The following is a 23,169-nucleotide window of genomic DNA, read 5'->3' on the forward strand; positions in this document are numbered from 1 at the left end:
CACAGTATGGAAGTTGAAGCTCCCGATCTGGAGCCCGTGGGTACTAATAGGTGTTGCTTTGAGTGAGCGTTCGTGTTGCATCCCTGAATATTGACCGTTAATTCTCTACAACTAGATTAATGACATCTCCTGTTTTCCTAAATATTTCGAATTCTTTGTTACCTGTGAGTCAGAGATTGTGAAAATTCATAGCTTAATAAGAACGATGAAACAACTTATCACTAGCCTTATAGTCTTTAAAGGGATCTCTCATTCAAAGCAGAACGTGCACCTCTTAATTACATATGCAAAACAAACGTCATTTGTCAGTTTTCAAAAGATAATTCATTCATTCAAAGTCTGAAACTTTCACGTTTCATCCTTTATTTAAAACGCAAAAGTAAGAAAAGTAATTGTACATACCCTGTTTAACCTGTCTACACAGTAAAAAATGTACTTTCTTTTTCATTAAAGGCGTCAGTTGATGAAATATTTGTAGTTACTCGTAATGTAATTCCCCAAACACAGTTGGCACGTCGAAAGACGCTTTGTGTTGAATTATCATGTTCCACACCATTTCAGTATAATGTCCATATGATGTATGATTTTCGTGTGCCTTCTTTCCACGCTGATAGAACTTAGGTGTTTTCACAGCATTGTTCTTATACATTCCTCATTACTACGAAATATAAATTACCAAAATATAATAACTGTCTGTAAGTACTGTGGGTGCCGTCTCTAGATATCATATAAACTCACCTTTTTTCACCAGCCCTATAACATAATCGCTGTTATTACGAGTAGTTACATATAGATCATAAAATCAAGTCGCTATCATTGGTTGCTGTCTCAAGTTCTGCCTTCATTGTTTGGTTAGTTGGGTTGTAAAACGATTCAGCAAGTACACTCCTGGAAATGGAAAAAAGAACACATTGACACCGGTGTGTCAGACCCACCATACTTGCTCCGGACACTGCGAGAGGGCTGTACAAGCAATGATCACACGCACGGCACAGCGGACACACCAGGAACCGCGGCGTTGGCCGTCGAATGGCGCTAGCTGCGGAGCATTTGTGCACCGCCGCCGTCAGTGTCAGCCAGTTTGCCGTGGCATACGGAGCTCCATCGCCGTCTTTAACACTGGTAGCATGCCGCGACAGCGTGGACGTGAACCGTATGTGCAGTTGACGGACTTTGAGCGAGGGCGTATAGTGGGCATGAGGGAGGCCTGGTGGACGTACCGACGATTTGCTCAACACGTGGGGCGTGAGGTCTCCACAGTACATCGATGTTGTCGCCAGTGGTCGGCGGAAAGTGCACGTGCCCGTCGACCTGGGACCGGACCGCAGCGACGCACGGATGCACGCCAAGACCGTAGGATCCTACGCAGTTCCGTAGGGGAACCGCACCGCTACTTCCCAGCAAATTAGGGACACTGTTGCTCCTGGGGTATCGGCGAGGACCATTCGCAACCGTCTCCATGAAGCTGGGCTACGGTCCCGCACACCGTTAGGCCGTCTTCCGCTCAAGCCCCAACATCATGCAGCCCGCCTCCAGTGGTGTCGCGACAGGCGTGAATGGAGGGACGAATGGAGACGTGTCGTCTTCAGCGATGAGAGTCGCTTCTGCCTTGGTGCCAATGATGGTCGTATGCGTGTTTGGCGCCGTGCAGGTGAGCGCCACAATCAGGACTGCATACGACCGAGGCACACAGGGCCAACACCCGGCATCATGGTGTGGGGAGCGATCTCCTACACTGGCCGTACACCTCTGGTGATCGTCGAGGGGACACTGAATAGTGCACGGTACATCCAAACCGTCATCGAACCCATCGTTCTACCATTCCTAGATCGGCAAGGGAACTTGCTGTTCCAACAGGACAATGCACGTCCGCATGTATCCCGTGCCACCCAACGTGCTCTAGAAGGTGTAAGTCAACTACCCTGGCCAGCAAGATCTCCGGATCTGTCCCCCATTGAGCATGTTTGGGACTGGATGAAGCGTCGTCTCACGCGGTCTGCACGTCCAGCACGAACGCTGGTCCAACTGAGGCGCCAGGTGGAAATGGCATGGCAAGCCGTTCCACAGGACTACATCTAGCATCTCTACGATCGTCTCCATGGGAGAATAGCAGCCTGAATTGCTGCGAAAGGTGGATATACACTGTACTAATGCCGACATTGTGCATGCTCTGTTGCCTGTGTATGTGCCTGTGGTTCTGTCAGTGTGATCATGTGATGTATCTGACCCTAGGAATGTGTCAATAAAGTTTCCCCTTCCTGGGACAATGAATTCACGGTGTTCTTATTTCAATTTCCAGGAGTGTATTATCAGTGTGTAACAAAAACGTACGGCCAAATTTTCGGGAATCACTTCTCAGACGCAGAGGAAGAAAGTATGTTATATGGACATGGGTCCGGAAATGATTTATTTTTATTTTAGAGGTCATTTTCTGCCTCTCTTCATCATCGTATTACTCGTGGCAAATACACAGATAAGAATATATCAGTAAATTCTAAAACAATTTGCTAAATGAAACGTTCAAAATGTCCTCCGTTAGCAAGGATACACGCATCGCAAGTCTAGATTAATTCAGGAGAAGGTGGGACGCATACTAAAACACACACACACACACACAAATTTTTAGTAACTTTTTAACTTCCGCATGACAGATACCTACCTAAGTTTGGAAACGATTATTGCCCTCAAAGCTGACAGGTATTTGATACTGTCGCTGACACACATCGTTTAAGATTCCGGTCAATGGAGAGTGACATTTTCACACCAGAGTACAACTGTCTATAGCCTCATACATAGATCTGAATAACTGCTGTATTACCAAGCAGCTGTATCAAAGCTAAGATGATGCTGTCGTCGTATGAGATGATTACAAGTGCTCCCTAATTACTCGTACATGGAGGCTGGAGTGAGCGCTCGGACATAAATAACTTCCTGGCTGCAGCAGCGTAAGGATACACATGCGGGCGAGGCTACGCCGACGTATCGTATTCGTTGATCCGTCTGGCAGCGATTTCTTTACTTTTGGCGACGTTGTAAGGTGGAAAGACCTCGTTTTGAGGGCGGAAATCCAAACCCCCCGTCGCATTGAATCTCATGCTCCCTAAGACGACGATTCATTGCCGTAAACGTCCTGCTGACTGGCCATCTTCGTCCTGGGAACCTCTCCCGATAAAAGTGCGAAGCTCCACAGCCATTACCATCTGTTGATAGGGGTCTAAAAACTTTGCATTTCGGTACACTTCCATCCCATTACACCTGAAACCAAGTCCGCTGTGAACAACAAACAATTGATCCTACGCGCCTAAAGCTAGCAGAGCAATGAAGTTGGTCGCGTGTCAGCAGAAACAGTGAAGTGAGTCACATGTCAGGATTGCCGCCGGCCGGAATGGCCGAGCGGTTCTAGGCGCTAAAGTCTGGAACCGCGCGACCGCTACGGTCGCAGGTTCGAATCCTACCTCGGGTATGGATGTGTGTGATGTCCTTAGGTTAGTTAGGTTTAAGTAGTTCTATGGGACTGATGACCTCAGAAGTTAAGTCCCATAGTGCTCGGAGACATTTGAACTATCAGCATTACCGTCGTTCAAGTGGAACAACAAACATTTGTTCTGAACCTAAGAATTACAACATACTGCACATTCTAACCGAAAGTAAGTAACAGGGTGTTTATTAGATATAAGAAAACGCTTCTCGTAATGCTGGTACGTTCTATTCCCGTGCGTTTCCCACGGTTGATGTTATTCTGAAGAGATGTGGAAAACGAGCTCTAACATGGAAACAAAGTGTTTCGGGCCCGTGTTTATACTGCACGTTTTGTTCTTCTATATACGAGGAACGCTTCCTGAAAGCGTGGCCACAGCTTTTTATTACACCCCATACTGTACTTTTCAGAGCTTTTGCTGAAACGCATGGAAATCCGTTCATAAGAAAACGTCTGGCATGTCATTTACCTTCGAGCGAGTTGTATGTCACTGACGAAGTGCAAAGGTACTGCATGCACGGACACCGTCTGTTAGTAATCTCACCATCTTTGGCTCCGTAGTGCGAGCACGTGTATGCGCCACGCTGTCGAGGCGGCAGCTAATAGACCAGTCCTATGCCAGGGCGATTGAGATATGAGCTAGCGTGCCCGTGTGTACTGTGATGGCCAAAGACACGTGTTCCCGGAGTCGCCGGAGCTAGAAGCATCGCGTGGACGCAATCTGCACTTTCGTCGTTCTATTGGTTCCCAAGTTCGACAACATTGACTGGTGTTTCAGTTCAGTTGCAATTTCTGCGCTGTAACCTTCCAGAATGCGTGGTGAGAACTTTGCCTCCTCGCACGCTAAGGCGCAATATTCGACTGATTGTTCTGGTTTGTAGATGTACATTATTTGTGATCAAGGTTGAATCTATTGGCCCATGTTCGAGGGATTAATATCGGTCTTCCATTAACGCATTCGTGAATAAATGCCATCGCTCACATTACTATCTGACTTATTTAGTATTCCTACGTGGATTAGAAATCATATGGACTTCGTTCTGATTTTGATGATTTCTTCTTATTGTATTTCACGTGGCCCTATGGCATACTTCTGTAGTTTCATTGCTGAGCAATCGTGTTATTTTCTAGAATATCGATCAACCATTCTTCCCATTTCACTTTAATTACTCCTCATTCTGGAACTACTCATAATTTATAATGTTTCCTTTGTCACGTCAATTGTGTTCAGTTACTATTTGCTTTGAATCAAGCTGACGCGAGCATATAAACTGTTTACAATCTGTCCTCAGTGGAATAATTTATATAAGGCACGGTCAGCAGATTGTAAAATTATTTATTTGCATGCCCATTACACGTATATCAAGAATAAAGTACGTCTGTGCTACAGACAACCTTGAGAATAGGTGCGAGTTTATGCAACTTGGAGTCATTATCTCCATTGCACACATTCTCCCTAAAAGGGAGGGTGCTCTGTGCATTCATATCCTTTTAGTCAACTTCGAATACACTGGAAGTAATTTTGCATTGCCCAAATGTATCTTCGAGATGCCCTATATTTACCGCTGCGCTATGGTAGTCTTTCCTGTCTCAGAGTCTCTCATACAAAGAAGTCACATAGCGTTAGTGTTCATTTATGGTTCATCATCTATACGGGTGAAGTATTTTCTAGACATTGATACTGAAGTCATACCAGGTATGTACTCAGATGAAAGTTAAAAAGGACTTTCATGTTTTCAACAACCATCGTTTCTGTCGACATTTCAGTAACAATATTGCACTCGTTCGCCTCTATAACATATCACAGCATATCCAACCAACGTTGTACAGGGTCAAACGCTGTTGCGCTTACAACTGAGATGTTCATTTATTCTTCACACTTCTGGTCACATGTACACACGTCTCGTAATTCTGTTCGTGAAGCACAAATACACCAACCAAATAGCGTAAGAATTAAAATCTCTGTCAGCAATGTACATCTCTTGTGCCTGCGTCGCATTGGATTCTCATTAAGATCAGGAAACGAAAGAGGGAAATTAGAGACGTGAAATTAATACTGACTGGAAAGTCTGTTTGGTTTGTCTAGCAACGCTGACAATCAAAACGTATCCTTACGTAAGGAAAAATTATTTCATCAACCAAGATGACAATACTTAGCTGAAATTGAATTACTATGAGTAATGCAATGGGGGAAACATTTTTCTCAAAACTCTAACGAACCACCGGTCGACTAAAACTAACAATCGGTGGACTGGTTTACAGGGCCAGTTCAAGAGATGATTAGAACGTATCAGTGAGAACACAATAGAAAACTATTAGTAACTAGCAAAGATACACAAAGAAGCTTCAAATGTCATACCAAAACCGCTTTGTAATACACTGCAAGAAAATACAACGCATAGTTAACGGAAGATTTGAGCTACAAAACAGAAATTATGGAAGATACCGGTATACGGAACTCAACTAGCTGTAGAAGCACACTCGTCTAATATTTAAATAGAAGTAGATTTACATGAAGAACACAGAAAGGTGCAGCAGGATGCTACTGCTCACTTATCAATGACAGATTCGGAAACCACTTACTAATCTCCAAGACATACTTATCTGACTCATAAAGACAGGCATTATTCCTTGCAAATGATAAATAATAGTTATACATGAAGAATAAAGAAAAAGACACCTGACTTGGATGTAGAATGTTACTCAGAGCCGCATGTTTGGACTTAATTTTCAAGCGTGATTAATCTCCGAACGATATGAAAACGTAAGAGGTTTTGAGTCATGGTTTGACATAATAAATCTTTAAATCAGTAGGTAGACTGGTATGGGTAACTGCAAAACTATTACAGCCTAAGCTGCCTAGTACATTTACCGAAAATCGAAATTATTTCGTAAAATGTAATAGAAGCCATCTGTTTCTTTAGAGAAGAAACTGCTTTTCAAAATATATTTCTGTTCCTTGGGATATTTTTAGTTTAAAGTGAACGTTGTTGCTCACTTCCATAGTAAAACGATTTAAAGTTTCTTTCTCTCAATTCCGTTGCTACCTGTGATACTTCAGCTTGCACTTTTACTCGCTACTCCACTTCTGGCTGGTCAGTTCCTAAGCTCTACTTAAATAAATGATGGAAGTCTTTCTCTGAAGCAGAAACTAAGGTGATAAATTGACGATTGTTTGTCCCAGCTCTAGTATTAGCGATTGGCGACTAGTCAGCAAATGTGGGGCGTTCGATATGTAATGCAACACATTTTTTCCTCCCGGCCAATTTCGGCTGAAAAAGTGCCGAATTTGCTATGGAACATATTGGAAAATTCCCGCTTCATGTTTCATGAACTTGCGAAAGGCGTCGGCGCAATAAATGGTCTTCAACATGGCGTCTGTAGTGGAAGTTGCGTTTCAAGCAGGGATGTCTCATTCACCTTCTTTTAGCGGAAAACCAAAGCATCGCAGATATTCATAAGCGCTTGCACAATGTCTGCGGAGACCTGGCAGTGAACAAAAGCACGTTGAGTCGTTGGGCGAGGCGTCTATCATCACCGCAGCAGCGTCGAACAAACCTCGTCGATCTCCAATGTGCGGGCCGACTATACACAACTATGGCGCCTGGAACGTTTGAACGAACGGACACTCTTATTCGAGTTGATAGCCGGATCAGAGTAAAACACTTCGCTGCACAACTCGACGTCTCTGTTCACAATGCTTACACACTCGTGCATCAGTTGGGGTACTGAAAGGTGTGTGTGGTCGCTGGGTTCCTCGCCACTTGACACACGACCACAAAGAGCAACGAAGGATCATCTCTGCGTAATAGCGTGCGCGTTACCAGGCTGATCGTGACAATTTTGTGTCAAACATCGACACAAGCGATGAAACCTGGGTCCATCACTTCGACCGGAAACAAAACGGCGAGCCACAGAGCACCACCACGCCACCTCTACTCTGAAGAACCAGTTCAAAGTCCGACATTCAGCTGGTGAAGTCGTGGTTCCGGTCTTCTGGTGCTCTGAAGGAATTATTTTGTTTGATGTCTTATCTCATGGTTCAACGGTCAACTCTGACGCGTACTGTGCTACCCTCAGGAAATCGAAGAAATTACTTCAGCGGATTCCAATCATGCCTCGGGCATGGATGTGTGCGATGTCCTTGGGATGATTAGGTTTAAGTAGTTCTAAGTTCTAGGGGACTGATGACCTCAGAAGTCCCATAGTGCTCAGAGCCATTTGAAACATTTTGAAGGTCTCATACAAGTCATCGCAACTCAGAAGAGCTCTCAAACCGTTATTTGGGTGTTCTCCCACATCCACCCTACAACTCGGACGTCGCACCATCCAGCTGTTGCGCCTAAAGAAGGAGGCACTCCGCGGGAATCAGTTCGTGGATGACGAGGAGGGATTATTGATGCAGAAAAACTTTGTCTCCGACGTCGCCCGGTGGAGTGGTACCTTGCGGGCCTACAGGCCGTCCCAGTAAAGTGGCCTAAGGCCGCCGCACTGAACGGATATTGCGTTGAAAAATAAGGTTTTGTAGCCAAAATAGTGGATAATAACATGGTGTTCAAATGGTTCAAATGGCTCTGAGCACTATGGGACTTAACATCTGAGGTCATCAGTCCCCTAGACTTTGCACTACCTATACCTAACTAACATAAGAACAGTACACACATCCATGCCTGAGGCAGGATTCGAACCTGAGACCGTAACAGCACCACGGTTCCGGACTGAAGCGCTTAGAACCGCTCGAATGACGTGGTGTATTGTTATGAATAAAATCAACGTGCTTTCAGAAAAAGGTTTGTATTACTTACTAAAAGCCCCTCGTATTTTCATGGTCTGAAAGTCCAGTGACAAATACTACATTATAAATACACATGAAACGCTTATGTTTTATTTGAAATGAAGCGCAACGACTTATCACAACGGAGATCTGGTACAAATGACCTTTTAAAACAGATATTCGCATGGAGAACGCGATACAGCATACACCGTTAAGTGTTCAGAACAAGCATGCGACAGGTCACAGTAAACGTAAATAAAGTCAGTAACACTCTTTCCGTGAAACAACATTTTTCAGCATTTTATGTATGTAATTAGTGCTGTACGACAATACAGAAGTAAAATCAAACATTGCTCTTTTAAACAATAAGCTAGCGTTCTGTGCGGAAATAAAGCTGAATGGGTGAACAGTTTTTGGTAGGAATGAAGTATTAAAGAGGGTATCAAAATTCATGAGGAGCAGAGCAGGAGAGAGATATCTACCGAAAAGCTGGACCAAACCTACGTTTGTTATCTAGAAAGAAGATTGCAATATTAATTATTTCAAACGACCGTTGAATATAAGTTTGTGGTCATTTTTAGGACGTTCTACTAAAAAAGGCTTAGAGTTTTCACTAATGACTGCCTTTGCTGGATATCAGAAGGGAACTACCCAAAAAATCTTTTTTAGGGATTAGTTTATAATAACAGTTACAAGAAAACATTATAAATGAATACATTAGACTATGAACTAGTACAAAATTTGACAAATTAAAGGAACTATAGGAAATGGATAACACATAGTTTAAAAAGGAACACACACACACACACACACACACACACACACACACACACACACAGAGAGAGAGAGACAGAGAGAGAGAGAGAGAGAGAGAAGGATGAAGTAAACAAAGTTGAAATGAGGCGCCAGGACGAGCAGTAAAATTGGCGAACAGTAACAGGGACCAAAAACATAGCAGCTGCATAAACATTGTGTTCCATGAAGTTCGAAATTGCTACCTGCGAGTGTGGTACATTGGAAACGTATACAATGTTTCCGCATGTTTTGTACGATAGATGAGCATGCAGTTGCAGGAAGATAGTACGAAAATAGCTGTGATCTATAGCCACAAAATAGCGGTATGTTTACAGACGACGCGCCTCGCCAACCAGTTTCACAACATCACTTCGTTGTACGTGATAAGTAATACTGTAACGTAATGAAGGTCCTGTAGAACCAAATATTCTAGAGAATTAGGTTCTTTTCGAACAGCTAACCCCTACTCCAATAATCACCACTTAAAACTCGTTTATATTTTACAGCCCTGAATAAAAGCACCCACTGATGATGGCACAAATCTGCCGATATGTGCTTAGACATTACAAACGCGAGTTGAGCGCGTAGGAGGAAGTAAGTTCCTATAACTGAGTTTTTCAAACACTACTGTTGTTAGAGCTTCAGAATCGAACGATAATGGTGTCACCTCTATTTTTCATTCAGGGCTATTAATGATGACTCATTACATTTCTTAGAGGCCATGGTCGAACAAACCAGACGCGCTCATCCACATCGAAAGTGACCCTACGGTATGTTCTGTGTGTCCATGTTTTAATTACTGTTTTAGAGCTGACGTTAATGACACCGTGTTTCCTACAAAACTCGTTACGGTACTGTTTCATGTAGTGCACCATTCTTATCGTGACGACCGATTTTACTATATCTGTGTTCCTAACACAACACATAGTCCTCAGTTAGACTAGGATGGACTATATTGTGCATTGATCTGAAGGTGACAGTTTTATGTAATTAAAACTGGTATTATGAAAATATAAATGTGGTTGGATCAAGAAGCAAAAAAAATTTCAAACGTGTTTGTTATTTTCAGTAAGACTGGCTTTATTTTTAGGTTGTACCAAAAAAACAAACTCACGTGAATATGATATTTACATCCCACAATTTGATAATAATTCTTATATACATTATTTTCTGCAGGCATCATTTCACAGCTCCTAAGGTATTCAGAAATGACGTCTTAAAACTACCGAAAGCTGTCACATCAGTAATTATTATTATTTTCCACTAGTTTCAGTGGTAGATTGTCATAAGGTCTACAAATATAGTTAACATAAGGCAGGAGGATGCTTCGTTGACATCAAAAGTTCAGGGAAAGGAGGACTCCACTGCATCAAGCGGCGTCCTTCACAATACACTTCATTGTTACTGTACACTCATGATGCATGATGTGGATCCTTGAGTTCCGCTTGATATTTTGATGTCAACAGAGCAACCTCCTGTCGTGTGTCAACATAATGTTAATCTTCTGATTACTTAAGATAGCAACCAGCCGAAAATAAATCAAAATAATTGATATAACCGCTACCAGTAACTTTAAAATGAATTTTCTGAATCTGCTACTTAATTTGTAATGGTCAGTATGAACGCAATATTTACACATTGGTATACATTTGTTAAATCACGATCAATTTATAAACAAACACTACCTCACGACACATCTAGAGTTTGTGGTATCTTAACGTATCCTGAGCTATTGTACATAATCTTCTGCCTGGGGGAGGGAATTCAATTCACGTCGTAAGTATTAAATTGACGTCACTGGTCGAGGTGGGAAGGTTCAGATTCTCAGTACATAACTTAGTGATGATGTCTCACTTTAAAATGTTATGATATGTGTAAACCAAATTTTAAGACTGAAGTATTACGCGAATATGGCACAACCTGTACTGCTAAAAACAAATGCTTTATTGTCTCATGACAATAGCATTCAATTGCCCTCACTTTTAATACATCTACTGTACATACAGTTCTTTAGGTCTTCAACAGATTTGTGTTACGTAGCTTCATTTCAGTTAGAGGTACGAGTATATAGATCTTAACATAAAATATTGCTAAATACATCTGTGTTACTCTTTTATCTGTTGTGTTACGCAGTCACTCCAAAACATATACTCTTGAAAGAATGTACAAAGCGGGGAACCCATAACTATACAGAGGAAAACTGTGATATTAGCAGTATGAATTAACATCTTTTCTTCGTTATCACACAAAAATTCAAAGGCATTTATTTCTGTGAACAATTGTAATCTTACCAGCAGTGCAAGTTCTCAACAAAATAGTTACAAAGCACATCTCATTGTTAAATCACTCGATTCAGTCTCCGATAATGCCTTTCATTTATGCAGATTTTATTCTCAGAAAAGAATGAAACGCCCTCACAACTACTCATGTAGATACTCGTATATTCACTTTTACAAAGGTCTCGATATTCGGGATAAATACGTGCTTGTGTGTGATAGATGTCCCTCAGAATTTAATATCGCCGTGTAACAAAGATGCGACAAGAACAATACAATTTCGTTTCACATCTTGCAAAAGGACAGCGGCACTCACAGGAATATTTGTTATGAATCGCTTTGTCACGCGTAATTATATTTTCCCATTCGTATTTCGAATTCTACAGCTGGTCAAGCTATATCAGGAAATTTGTGTTCTCTGTTTAGTAGTTAAACTACTGTCATGTGCAAAAATACTGTAACATTTTCAACTACGGAAATTATTAACCGGTAGTTGCTTAAATAGATGTTCCTAACTTCATCAGATTTTCAGTTTATAAATACTACTGTAGTAGTTTTCCAGAAACCGGAAAGTACGTTCGAAATCCTACAAGTTGGATAACGTACGCGACATTTGTTAACGGCAGCCGTAGCATTACCATCACATATGCCATTAATAAACTCATACTGGCATACTCCTATGTCGTAAATTTGAAAGGCATCCCTCTTTCATACATAATCTACAATCTACAGCAGTTACTACGTGGTTTCACTCGAATGCACTGATATTATGTTCTTTCACTGAACAATACAGAAAACTAACTCGTTTTAGGGTTAGGAAACGACTTAAACAACTCACCAACGGTTGTCAACAATGACATAAACGTTTCTACATTCTTAATGGAAAGTAAACAAATTTACTTGTATAATAGTCTTTGCTTCCCTGGACGTTCTGGAAAACTACTTCAGTTGCATGTCTGGGACATGTTTTATTAGATTATCCAGACCAATAACAACAAAATAAATGGAAATCGTGCTTTACATCAATCTCGTACTGTTTTGAGATGGCTTCATATTAGTGAGGTTGCTGAAAGTCGGTCAAAATCTTTTATTAGCCTTAAGTCTGTAACCAAACATTTGCTGACCTACGTTTATACGAACTGTATCCTGTAGTTTTACTTGCAGAAAAACATGTTAAAATATTTGCGTATCTTCGTGAATCACCCTGCATTCGGTTTTATATTACACTAAATAAAATGTTAATAAATTCAGTGCACCATTTGAAATGAGTAACTCCTTCAGAATTTCCAAGTCTTATTGGTCTTCCTAAAGAGGATGTAGCTTGTCTACACGGTTCAGTAGGGCTTTCCGTAAGAATATTTAGCGGTTGCAGAGCAGTATGTTAATTTATTTTGAATATCTTCATTCACTGGTGTTCTTTAACACAATATTTTGAGAAAACCCAACTTTAGGTAGAAAACCATTGTTTGATCAAACAACAGTTACACAATGACTAGTATATGATTTATAAAAATTAATCATTTTTACCCATATTATGAATGTCAAGAACGTTATTCAAAACCAAGGAGCTTATACCTTTTTAATGATTTCCTTTTCTCAACAATGAAACTCCCAAGTAGAACGTGGGAAGGGCGAACCATTGAAGTCACCTGTTGCTGAATGTCTACACATACAGCAGCACTACGTTATTTAACAATAGAATAACTTTAAAAACAGATTGCCATGTTGGGTCTGGAGACCGATAGCAGTAGCTAAATCTAACGCTAATGTATCTACTACAGGTTCTGCGATTAGTTTAAAATATATACTATCTGGTCAAAAGTATCTGGACACATAGTAGTGGACATTAATATGGGATGTATCTACCCTTCGTTTTCATGAAGGCCTAACTTTGTAGGAGACACTTTACTGAGGTATGTAAATGTCTGTGGACGAGTGGCAGTCCAATGTGTGTCAAGAGCCGAAAGCAGAAAATAGAATGATTTTGGACGCGCGGGATTTGGAACGAAGTAGCCATTCTAACTAATTCTAAAGGTGTTCCATTGGTCACATGTCGGGACCCTGGGAGGCTAGTTCACTTCAGGAATGTTACTGTGCACAAACCATTCCCTCTCAGATTATGCACTGTGACAGGGTGCCCTGTCATGCAGATAAAAATGCTGTAAAATGAGTTCATATCCTACCCAATGTCCAGTTTTCCTTAGCACAGTAAGAGGATCGCGCTCTAACCATGAAAACCACTCCCATACCGTATCGCCACCTCTATTCTACACTGTTCTCACTACGCATGGTAGCAGGTGTCGTTCTTCAGGCATTCGACAAAACCCAAAAGCTTAAATTGGACTGCCACACTTGTAGAGTGATTCGCTACTCCAAATCACACTTTTCTAGTTGTGCACTATTCAATGGTGTCGCTCTCTACACCACTTCATGCGTCACGTAACACTGGCCGACGAAATGTCTGAGTAAGTTGAATTGCTCCACCATTTTACCCCATTCTCTCTTACACTCTACCGCATACACGTACATAAGAACGGAAAACTGTTGGAAGCCGACCTGGGGGAAGATCAGTTTGCATTTCGTAGAAACGTAGGAACACGAGAACACTACTAATACCACGACTTCTCTTAAAAGATAGGTTAAGAAAAGGCAAACCTAATTGTATAGCGACAGTTAACCTAGAGGAAGCTTTTGGCAATCTTGACTACAATGCCCCCTTTGAAGTTCTCAAGGCAGCAATGGTAAACTACAGGGGACAAAAGGCTATTTACAACTTGTACATACGGCAGTTACAAGAATCGAGGGGCATGAAAGGGCAACAACGGTAGAGAAGGGAGTGATACACGGTTCTAGCGAATCCCCGATGTTGTTCAACGTGAACAGTGAGCAAGGAGTAAAGGAAACCAAAGAAAAATTTGGAATAGGAATTGAAGGGCAGAGAGGAAAATTAAAACTTTGAGATTCGCTGATGACGTAATTCTGTCAGAGAGAGCAAACTTGGAACATTAATTGAACTAAATGGACAGTATCTTGAAAGGAGGACATAAGATAAACATCAACAATAGCAAAACAAAGATAATGAATTGTAGTCGAATAGAATCACGTGACGCTGAGTAAGTAAGATCAGTAAACGAGACATTTAAAGTAGTAAATGAGTTTTTAAGTAAAAAAATATTAAGGGAAAAGATAAATGTATTGACATCCGGTATGGATTTAAGTCTTAGGAAGTCTTCTCTGAAGGTATTTGTCTGAAGTGTAGGCATTTATGAAAGTGAAACATGGACGATGTACAGTTTACACAAGAAGAGAATGACAGCTTTTAAATTATTCTGATACAGAAGAATGCTAAAGATTAGATAGGTAGATGGCGTAACTAATGAGGAGGTACGGAATAGAATTCGATAGGCACAGCATTACTAGAAAAAGGGATCGGTTGATAGGACACATTCTGAAATATTAAGAGATTAGGGGTAAAAGTTGTAGAGGGAGACCAAGAGATTGAGAAGGATGTAAGTTGTAGCAGTTATTCAGAGATGAAGAGGCTTGAAGAGGATAGGGTAGCATGGAGAGAGCCATCAAACAAAAGTTCGTACAGCAACCAACATCAACAAAAACACACAGTCTTTGTGTTAGCTGGTCAAGTGGCAGAATTTGGAACCCTCAAGTGATTCCTTCCGTTGCTTGCATGCGACTTTTTACAGCCACTCTGCATGGTTTGAATGACGCTGTCCATCGCTACATGGCTTTAGTACAGCTGTGTTTGTTTCTTCGCGTTTTCACTACACATCACATCATCAACAGTCGATTTGTATACATTTAGAAGAGCTGAAGTGTCGGTGATAGCCTTGTTACTCAAGTGACATCCAAAGACCACTCCACGTCCGAAGTCACTTATCTCTCATGACCGAGCCTTTCTGCTGTTACTAAGTGTGGGTAGTGTTACAAGTACACGTGACTTATGTTCCGGTGACGATTATTTCCACGGTAGGTAGGTCACTTTATTTAAAAACCGGTGTGGTGATGATTGTGTTGCTTCGCTTCATTGTGGCAAAGTAGTGACGTAGTTCGTTTAAAAGTACGTTGCCAGTCACGTTGCCTGCATGCCTATCGATGAACGATTCATAAATTATATAAAACGACAAAAATAAAATTCGGTATGACTGAACCGTTGGTTTGGACATTAAGGTACATGAATGTTACTCGTCGCACGTCGTGGAGCAGTGTGGAAACCTGCCATGGAGGGCGCACGGGGTGCAGAGTGCGGGCAGATGCGCTGACGGAGATGAAACACCTGCGTGCGGCCGTAAGCCGCAGTCTTAGTTACGTTGTAGAGGGAGTTGTCTTGAGTACTTGGCTAGCGGTTTTCCATGCGACGGACGCCACAGTTCCCGAGAAAATAAATGCTCAAGTCTATCTATAACTTCTTTACCCGTAACGTTAGGTATGATTCGACAAAGCGAGAATAGCGCAGCGCCTAAGTTATCCGCCTTCCACGCTGGCGGTACCGATTCAAATCCTGCCTCTGCAAATTTCTTCACATTATTGATTCGTGGGGAGGGCAGACTGATGTGATACTTTACCATCAACCCTTCGTGCATGAATGACAAGCATGCATCTGCATCGTAAAAATTATCCCTGCCGAATGAGCTCTACTTCGCCAATCCTGTGATGTATATTTTTACACTCAGACTAAAAATTTCACAAAAAACATTCAAAATGATGCCGACTTGTTGATCGCTAATACAGAAATCGCTTCGACGGAAGATTCCATTAGATTACGTTCGTTAATTCTACCTGAATTTATTGCGTCTACTTTCAAGGAATAATCAAATACCGGTGCTTCAGATTGAAGCTGATGGAAGAAAGAACGATCTCTTTGAATTTAAACGTACTGTGATTTCCAATATAACTTCTGAAAAGTCTATGTTCCTGAAAGACAGTGAGTCTCACTGAATGTGCGTGGCGTGCTAGACTTCGTGTTTCGGTAGCTTCTGCGACAAATGCCATACGGAAGTCTGGTGTAGCAAAGGAAGACATGCTGGCCATGGCAAATAAGACGATTCTGTAAAAGCGGAATACAGATTGATATACTAATGGTACTACTACGGCGAAAATGACAATTTTTAATACGTTTGCATGGATATACTATTTCTTGAAATTCTGGACGATGAAACTTACAAGCCAAAAAGAAAAACAACTTACGATTCACAGGTATTGTGAGTGCAACTACTTCGGACTTTGCGTTGAGTTTTGTGCCGAATGTTGTTAACGACTATTCAGGCGACAGCATCCTGTGCAAGCCACGTGTTTTTTTATTTTTTATTGTTTTTTATGTTATTTTATCTTTTTTCATTTCTTATCTTTTTTCTTTTTTCCCATCTTCTTTTTATTTTTTTGACATTTTCAGTGCTTTTTGAAACCCCTTTAATAAAACGGAACTTTAAAAAAAAACAAGTGCCACCGCCACTTTTCATCCCATAACAATAATAAAAAAAAAGAATCTGGTCCACTTCAGGCGTTGGCTCCTGACTAAACGTACCCCAGAGAGCTGCCTATATACCAGGGCAAATATAGGAAATCAAGGTTAGAGCTATCCTTACAAACAAAACAAAATCTTCCTTTTTCTGAATTTTATTTTTATTTTTATTGTTGTTATGTTATTATTAGTTTTTGTTTTTGTTTAGTTTTGTTATGTAATTGATCAGAGGCCTTCTGCGCCCCGCTGGTAATTTCTTCTCGAAACTGATGTGTTCTGTTCAATTGTTGAGAAATGTTCATTGGTTCAAAACAGGAAACCTTCTTCTCTCTTGGCTTAACACATTCCAGCTGCGAGGCGGGTCGTGGAAAGCACTCCCAAAGAAGTTCGAGAAAAATTGTCTGTATTTTAGGTGACGGACAGCGGCGTAATGACGGTCATTGAGGTATATCCAAAAATCGAGTACAGAGTCTACAGTTAGTCCAAATAGGTAGTGAATGGCATGTCCGCGAATCCAATTCACAGCATTGGTCTTTGTCCGAGGAAAATATTCACGATCCGGAAATAATAATGAAAGGGTAGTAATCCGATCCGGAATGTCCCGCGTTAGAAAAGCGACAATACGACGAATCAAGCGCCGAACCTCCGCCGCCGGTCCGCATACAAACCGATGTTCATCATTGTCTGGCACTCCACACGTGGAAAAGAGAGGTGGTTGGGCGAGGTGGATACGATGAAGACGAGATTGATTGATTTGCTTACCATTGACAGTTAGGTACCAGACAGATTGAACATTCGCGTCAAGGTAACGGGCGAAAACCGAGCGCCATACATGACGCCAGTCAACCTGGGGGAACTTTTGTTCAATCGGGTTAGGTGGACGACGTAATTGGAGGACATTGTATACTGCCTTTGTCTTGAGTAAAAGCTGTCTTGGTAAGGTGAGGCGGAGATAACTGAGTTCGAGAAAGAAGTACCGTATATAATGGAACTGGTCCGGAACATCGGAGATCATCACTGGGGCTGACAGTGAGACCGGCGTATATGCCGACAGGAGGATACCAGTGAGGCTCGTTGGGCATCGTGTCCATACCGTCATCTGGGAGCTGACAAATAGGGCGCGAGCTCTATCCGGCACGTGAAACAGACCTATCCCACCTCGTCCACGGGGAAGAGCAAGGGTAGCATAGTTAACTTTGAACAACAGCCCAGAGCTGACGAAAGATGCCATCGCTGCCAACATTCGACGTGCCACAGTAAGCGGGAAAGGTAGAACTTCTGCTACATGGGGAACTCGGGATGCGGTATATATATTGACATATCGAGCTCGTTGGAGAATATCTAGGGATCGAAGGCGATGGTCCATAAGATCTGCTCTGATCATTAAAAGGAGGCGTCGGCAGTTGATGGCGGCTGAACGCCGGAGATCAGATGAAAAATCTATTCCCAAACAGCGAATGGTATCAACGGTGGTGAGAGGTGTAACGCACTCCACGGGAAGTCCCGTGCCAATGAACATAACTTCTGACTTACGTACGTTTAAAGAGCTACCCGACGCCTCACCATAAGTCGGACGAGTGAGTCTGCCATTGTACATAATCCTGGAAGAGGCACCCCGCAGAAGGCGCATCACTACCGTGATAACGGCGACTGGGAAACCCATATGGTGGAGAACGGCCGTAAGGAACGAATAGTCAGCCTTATCAAAAGCTTGACTAAAGTCCAAAGACGCAAGTGCCCCAGAGAGGCGTTGTGCCTGGGTAACGGCGATCATATCCCTGTAGCGGCATAAAACCGTGCGGATATTATTATCCCCTCTTAAAGATGCTTGGTCTGGCGACACAACATATCGGGCAACGTTTTTAAGTCGTGCCGTCAAAAGGCGAGTGAAGATTTTCATATCACTGTTAAGGAGGGTGAGGGGCCGATAATCACTGATATTGTTGCCAACATGTGGTTTATGTACAGGAACAATAATTCCTTCCATGAAAGCGTCCGGCACAGGTACTTCCGGAGACATCAGTTCCCGACAGATGGAGGTGAAGGTGGACTCGAACAAATCACAGAAGGTGCGATAAAATTCGAGGGGAAGACCGTCGGGTCCTGGGGAGCGATTGATGGTTCCTGCTCGGATCGCACCGCGGACTTCATCATCAGTCACCTCTGACACCAAGTAAATCGCCGCATCTCCTGGGAGACCACCGAAGTTGAGCTGTGAGACTTCCTCGATCAACTCTGGGGAATGTGGAATTGCGGCGTAGAGCTGCTGGTAGTGGGCGTGAAGCACATTCCCTATTGCAGATTGGGTTACGTAGCGACGCCCTTCTTGGTCTGTTAGGACGGGAATCAATTCCATGCGTCCATGTTGGCGTTCTTGGATGATGTGGTACATAGATGGGTGTTCATGAGGCATGCGATCAGCAGTACGAGATCGTACTATCGCTCCTTCCAAATGCCTTCGCATGAGATTGGAGATTTGGGCCTTAGTATGGTTCATCCTTGTATGGTGCTCAGGGGAGGCTGGCATCGTCGAGCATTCTCGTAGGATCCTGTAGTAAAAGTCCATAGTGCTCTTCCTCCAGGCGACAACATCTTTGCCATATCGGATCAAAGTTTTTCGAAGAGCAGGTTTTGCACACTGGATCCACCATATGGTAGACGGATACGTGGGACGGCGTCTATTACATGTGATCCAACTGTCTTCTATTAGAAGTCGACAGTTAGGTGAATTAAGAAGTGCCGTGTTCAGTTTCCATAAACCACGTCCGTGCCATACTGCCTGTCTTGTGAGAACAACGTCACAGAAGTAAGCCTCATGATCTGAGAAAGCAACAGGCCAGATTTCAGCTTGTCGTGTGTGTTGAATTAGGGATCGCGAGATGTAGATGCGACCCAGTCGGCTAGAGGAATGCGTAGTGTAGTACGTAAAGCCCAAACGATCACCGTGAACATGTCTCCACGTGTCGACAAATCGTAGCCGCGTCACGACTGTTTCCAGAGCTGCGCAAGGTGAGTGACGCGGCCATTGATCCTGAGGTCGCTGGGTGCAGTTGAAGTCTCGACCCATGACCCAGTCATCGCGTGGTCCCATAAAAGGGGGTGTAACTTCATCTGCGAAGAAGGCATTGCGTTCACGACGGTAGCTGGAGCCCGACGGCGCATAAATGTTGACGATGCGTACACCAAAGAGAGTAAGGGCCATACCTCTGCCGTTGGGGAGGTATAGGACATCTTCGGCAGGAAGACCTTCTCGTAAGATGATGGCAACGCCACTACCGGTGTCCGAAGCGGGAGAAAGATTCGCCGTGAAGCCATGTGGTGGTGAAAAATCGGCGACTTGCACTTCCTGAAAAAGCGCAATCTCAATGTCCGCATCACAAATCATATCGCGGAGCAGCGCTAGTTTGTGGGGCGCACGAATGGTCGCGAGGTGAATCGTTGCGACGCGATAATGCTGGTGTTGGAGTCCCACAGGCACAGGTGGGGCTGCTTCTTCAGGAGCGAGAGGTCGTCGATCTTGCCGGTCCGCCGAAGAGGCTGCTATTGTGGAGAGTTTGCGGGCGCGGGAGCAACCGATGGGGGCGCCCCACCATCAGCACCGTCCACCCCAGTCCCTTCGATCTCCACGTCGTCTGCCCAGGAGACTGATACTGCGGTAGGGTACCGACTGTGCACATCATCCACGTGGAGAGGAGACGTAGGTTTCGTCTCATCGGATAGGCTCTCTTCAACGTCGACCTGTGGGGGCGACGGCGCCAGTAAGGAGGGGTGGTCGTTGCCAGTGGTCGCCTGTGGCGGGTCGTTCGCATCAGACTTTTGGACATCATAGAGCGGTTTGTTGACTGCGGGTGGCTTTCCTCTGACTCCGGACCAGTCTGAAGGAAAGCAGAAGTAGGTACCACTCCCGGATCAACGTCCATCTCAGTAGTATTTTCAGTCACAGTGCTGCGATGATGTGGCAGGTCAGAATCTGGCGTCTGTGGCACCTCAGAAGGAATCTCAGTAGCGGTTGCATCTACCTGACCAGACGACGTCAACTGAGCAGGAAGACCCTGTGTAGAGGTGCTACCTTCCTGGGCAAACCTTGGCATATGTGACAGGGATCTGAGTGATCACCGCTGGGGACGCTTCCTCGCCGACCGGCGTCTGGATCAGACGGCGTCGCATGCAGGCGGATCTGAGGTGGCCTTCTTGTCCACAACCCGCACATGCTCGGGGTTGGCCGTCGTACATGACAATGGCTCGCACCCCGCCAATTGTCAGGTATGATGGTATATGTTGTTTCAGTTCAATTTTTACCTGACGCACACCATTAAGGACATGGTAGGTCGTGAAGGTTTGCCATTTTTCTTCTACGTAACTGATGACGTTGCCGTATGGTTGTAACGCAGAGACAACTACGTCCTTTGGCATTTCAAAAGGTAGTTCAAACACCCTAATCGTGCGTTGACCGTACTCTGAGAGTTCAAGTGATACTGCTCCGACGTGACCATCAGAGTATTTGAACTTAAGTCCATTGGTATGGCGGCGAATAACATCTTCACACACCTCGGTGTTTGTCATTATAATATGGACGACACTACTCGTGATCGAAAAATGGATTCCGATAACTTGGTTAGGATCTAAACGAACTTCTTTTCGTAGGAACGATCAACTTCATGTGCACGAGGTCGCGCATGTTCAGCTGGGAAGGAAGCTTTAAGGGTCGCACGGCGGTAAGATCTCGACATGTTCACGGTGGACGGACACAAGCCTTAAAGCTACGGCGCGGAAGTAAACAAACCTGCAGCGGAGCACGGGGCCGTCCGCACGCTGCCACGGCTGAGAGCCGACTCCGTGTTGAGCTACCCCTGCGCACGCCTCTACGAGGGTTCGGACTTCCCGCTTCCGACAGATCGACACGCACAGTCAACATGCAGTTTCTCTCCCCGGCTTTTTCGAGCCACAGTCCGCTAGAGAAAAGTGCCCGCACCGAGAGTGTAGTCACGTTACTGCCCGGCCGCCACTTCCACCAACACTGACACATCCGGTGAACCATGCCGACCCTGCGTATCCGCGGGAACAACGGCAGAAGCAAAACAAATAAAGTCTTGTACTTCATCCACCCAGGAAATGTCTATATCGGATTAAGCAATCGAATTAAATTTTATCTCGAATTATTAATTTTTTCTTCCTTCTCTTCATAAGTTTTTATTACTACGTCAAAAAATGTTCAAAAGTGTGCGAAATCTTATGGGACTTAACTGCTAAGGTCATCAGTTCCTAAGCTTACACACTACTTAACCTAAATTATCCTAAGGACAAACAGACACACCCAAGCCCGAGGGAGGACTCGAACCTCCGCTGGGACTAGCCGCACAGCCCATGATTGCAGCGCCTTAAACCACTCGGCAAACCCCGCGCGGCGTCCATTTACATTTTTGGATATTTCTGCCCCCAGAATTTTCACCTCCTGCTTTCAGTGTTTAATACATCTGTCCGTGTGCATATGCTGGTAACGACTCATGGTTACGTTCAGTGTTGAGGGTCAAGCCGGATGATAGTGACGTATTTTACAGCTTAGCAGACGGGTGATGTGTGGAAAGAGAGGAACTGTCTTTTCACTCTACGTAAACATAATACTGGGTGAGCGAAGTAAACTGGACAGGAAAATATTCCCTGCAACCCACCTTAATCAAAAATGGCTCTGAGCACTATGGGACTTAACCTCTAAGGTCATCAGTCCCCTAGAACTTAGAACTACTTCAGCCTAACTAACCTAAGGACATGACACACATCCATGCCCGAGGCAGGATTGGAACCTGCGACCGTAGTGGTCACGCGGTTCCAGACTGTAGGGCGTAGAACCGCTCGGCCACTTCGGCCGGCGCAACTTAATCGACCGAAACAGTGGCGGATGATGTAAGTTGGGCTTGATGCCTTAAGATGCATGAAATATTCTCTGCGTCAGTTTATTTTGTCTACGCTGTAGAAGATTCAAGGAATTACCGTTTAGTCCAAGTTAACCATGAACCATGTTGTGAAAAGATGTAGAATTACAACCAGGTTCCACTCAAGAAATTACAAATATGTTGTACTTTGGTGCTGGTGCAGTGTGCAGCGTGAGTGGGTCTCGCTTCACAGCGCTCTGTAGAGCGTGAACGTGGACGCGGGCGGCGATACTCGGGGTGAACGGGAAATATGTGGAGTAAACGGTTTTCAGAATATTGCTGTGGAACAGAGGCGGGAGGGAAATAAAATTATTTCATTTCGCGCTTGCAGAAAAAGAAGAGCCGCCCACGGGCGCGTGTCGGTTTGAGCGCGCTCGCGCAGTCGAGCACGCGCGAACACGAGCGTGTGCACGCAAGCGTCGAGCCACATTTTAGCGAGA

At 43.8% G+C, this 23,169-nt stretch overlaps 1 protein-coding gene across 1 annotated transcript in view; it reads right to left on the reverse strand.

The window, feature by feature from the left end:
- The window catches only part of LOC126355729 (dipeptidase 1-like), a 1,497,236-nt gene that overhangs the window by 584,128 nt on the left and 889,939 nt on the right, over positions 1-23,169 (reverse strand). The gene's annotated exons all lie outside the window — the stretch shown is intronic.

Source organism: Schistocerca gregaria, chromosome 3 (genome assembly GCF_023897955.1).
Source record: "Schistocerca gregaria isolate iqSchGreg1 chromosome 3, iqSchGreg1.2, whole genome shotgun sequence".
Lineage (NCBI taxonomy): Eukaryota > Metazoa > Arthropoda > Insecta > Orthoptera > Acrididae > Schistocerca > Schistocerca gregaria.